Genomic DNA, 3034 nt, shown 5'->3' on the forward strand with positions numbered 1-3034 from the left:
AAAACATAGTCAAATTAGTTTTTGCAGCATTTCCAGTGTCCTGGTAAGAACAAAATACATGTGCATGGTATGAGCTACAAAATACAAATTGTGTAATTTTGGTGATTCCTCATACAAGTTAAATGTTCTCATATTTGCATTTAAAACTGGCATTTCACAATAAAAAAATGAATGGTAAAAATCATGCCAGTAATTTAGGATTTTTAATTTTTCTTTACTGAGGAAAGCATTAAATAACAAAAACAACAAGATGACAAATCAAGAGAGAAACTGGAGAAAAGGAAAAAGCCTCTATTTTAGTATCTTTTATGACACCTTTTTTCTGACTTTTGAACAAGGGGCCCCACATTTTCATTTTGCACTGAAACTCACAAATTCTGTGAGCAGTGCTGGTTACATGTTCTTTGTCTGCCTAGAAAATCCTCCTGCAGAAAGTATCTGTCTTCCATTCTGAAGTCATTAGTTCATTCTTGCAGCTGAGGTCTGGCTGGAGAAAGGACATCTTTATTTTGGCAAATGGGCAGAACTGGCAAACAGAAGTAGCAAAAGGAATAATCTTGTGTCCTGAAATCTAGTCTGGTAAAATGCTTACACTCAATGATTGGGTTTTGTTTGGTTGGTTTTTGTTGTTGTTTTGTTTTGCTTCATTGTGGTTTACAGCTGAGGGTTTTTCACATTAAAGAGCAGTTGTCAAATATTTTCCTTCATCACTTTTTTTTTTTTACAAAAGCTCCAGACTTCCCACTGCTGTCTTGGTGTAAATTTTCTTTTCTCCTAGAACTAGTAGAAATGACCCAGACTAATCAAATGCTGTGTTGTTCATTTTTATGTGCTTTCCTGTCATTGTCTCTGATGGGCCCAGAAATATTTATTGAGGACCAGCTTTGTGACAGCCACTATGATAGGATACCAAGTGAAACAGGAAAAGTCGCTGGCCTTAAGGGGTTTACATCTAAATGTCCCCCAGAGGGAACAAGTGAGGCCAAAATGTGATGGTGAGAGATCTGGTGGTTCATGGGAAAAGGCCTTTTGTTTTGTTTTTTTATTTCCATACAAACTAGTGAGCTCTATTTTTCATGGTACATAAATCGCTCCCGAATAGTGAGTTAAGAACGGTAAGTTAACCTCGTGCTCGCTTCAGCAGCACATACTAAAACTGGACCCATACAGAGTTAGCATGGCCCCTGCCTAAGGATGACACACAAATTCGTGAGGCGTTCCATATTTTTGTCTGGCTTTGTTAACCAAAGTCACCCCAATAAACTCAATTTTTTAAACAGTAAGTTAACTTTACCATTGAATAAATATATCATTGCTGTGGGAAATGGCAAGAAGGGATTGAAACTGACCCATTTGGGAGGGAAAATGCTCCTTTGAAATAAGCCATTGTCATTTTAAGTTGAAATTTCAATTTCTCTGATTTGAAAATCTAAGTACAGAAATGGTGCTTAGGAGAATCCAACCTAAATGAAACTCCCCAAGTCCCAAACCTGTGGTTCAGAGTAACTCTACTGACAATGACCAAAACGTCCCTCACGGGTGACAGGCTGCTGTTCCACTTCCAGAGTGCATTTACCCACCAGTCTCCGAGGTCTTTGTTCTCAACATGCACTCACTCGCCCTCATTCTCAATACCCACAGAAGGAGTAATAACTTGTGAAGTGCTTCTAAGTCCAGGCTCTTGAGAGTTGTGCTTGTAGCTCTATAAAAAAAAAAAAATGTTCCTGAAAATGATTTACATATATTTAAATTATTTAATATTGGAAGGTAGAAATCCTTTGGGACTTGTTTCATGAAATGCTTGTGGATTTTTTTTTACCCCAACAGTTCTTAGTTACATCATATTTATCTATTTCCCAACATCTATTTTTCTCTTTTTCCTTGCAATAATACTCCTAATTTTGGGCTTGGTACATGAGCACCTGATATAAAGAGATTTTCCAGGCCCTGACCAGGTAGCTTAGTTGGTTAGAGTGCCGTCCCAAAACACCAAGGTTGCAGGTTAGCTTTCTGGTCAGGGCACATACGAGAATCAACCAATTAATGCATAAATAAGTGCAACAACAAACCGATGTTTCTCTTTCTCTTTCCTTCTCTCTCTAAAATCAATCAATAAAAAAAAAGTTTAAGACATTTTTCAGCTTCCCAGAAGTTAGGTATGGCCATATGACCAAGTTTTATCTAATATAATATAAGCAAGGTATATGAATCTAATACCCATCTATCCGGTTGACAAATGTGACAGCTAGACTTTCAACAACTACTTTGGACCATGAGATAGAATATTAAAGACAGTAAAACAAAAAGACAGGAGGAGCCTGAATCCTTAATGACTTCAAAGACTGTCTCCTTCTAGCCTTTTCCATAGAGAGAAATAAAGTTCCATCTTGTTAAAGCCACTATTACTTTGGGTTTCTGTTATTTGCAGCTAGATCTAATCTTAACTGATACATTTTCTTATAGATTCCTGGCTCATTCTGCCTTAGGTGAATTTAGTCTTAATACTGCATTTCCTACCTTGAAAATTATTGTTCCTCCTGCTGAAGATTCCTTAAGGAAAGTTGTACTTTTCACAGTTCCAGTTAATTCATTCCTAGTTACAAAATAGATTTAAGCACCATAACAGCTGTAAATATTAAAGTAATAGAGAAAATATCAATTACTAGAGGACAGGTGCACAAAATCCATATACGGGTAGGGTCCCTAGGCCTGGCTAGCAATCAGGACCAATCAGGGTCCCCACCTCCCGGCTTCCCAGCTTCCTCCTTCCCTCAGCACCCCGCTGCTGCTTCTGGTTGCCCACCATGTTCTGTGCCACCCCCTGGTGCAGGAGACAGCCAATCAATGATTCTCTCTCATCACCTATTTTTCTATCTCTCTCTCCCTCTCTGGAATCAATACAATATATATATTTTTAAAAAGTTTGCTAGTCAACTGACCTTAAAATAAGGAAATTATTCTAGAGTATCTAGTAAGCACAAGAGTCTTTAAAAGTGAAAACAGCCCTGGCTGAGTGGCTCGGTTAGGTGGAGTA

At 37.9% G+C, this 3034-nt stretch overlaps 1 pseudogene; it reads left to right on the plus strand.

Annotated features, from left to right (window-relative positions):
• Window positions 1-1130: 1130 nt before the first annotated feature.
• LOC132238921 (U6 spliceosomal RNA) lies at window positions 1131-1229 on the plus strand (annotated as a pseudogene).
• The last annotated feature ends 1805 nt before the right edge of the window (window positions 1230-3034 follow it).

This window comes from Myotis daubentonii, chromosome 7 (genome assembly GCF_963259705.1).
Source record: "Myotis daubentonii chromosome 7, mMyoDau2.1, whole genome shotgun sequence".
NCBI lineage: Eukaryota > Metazoa > Chordata > Mammalia > Chiroptera > Vespertilionidae > Myotis > Myotis daubentonii.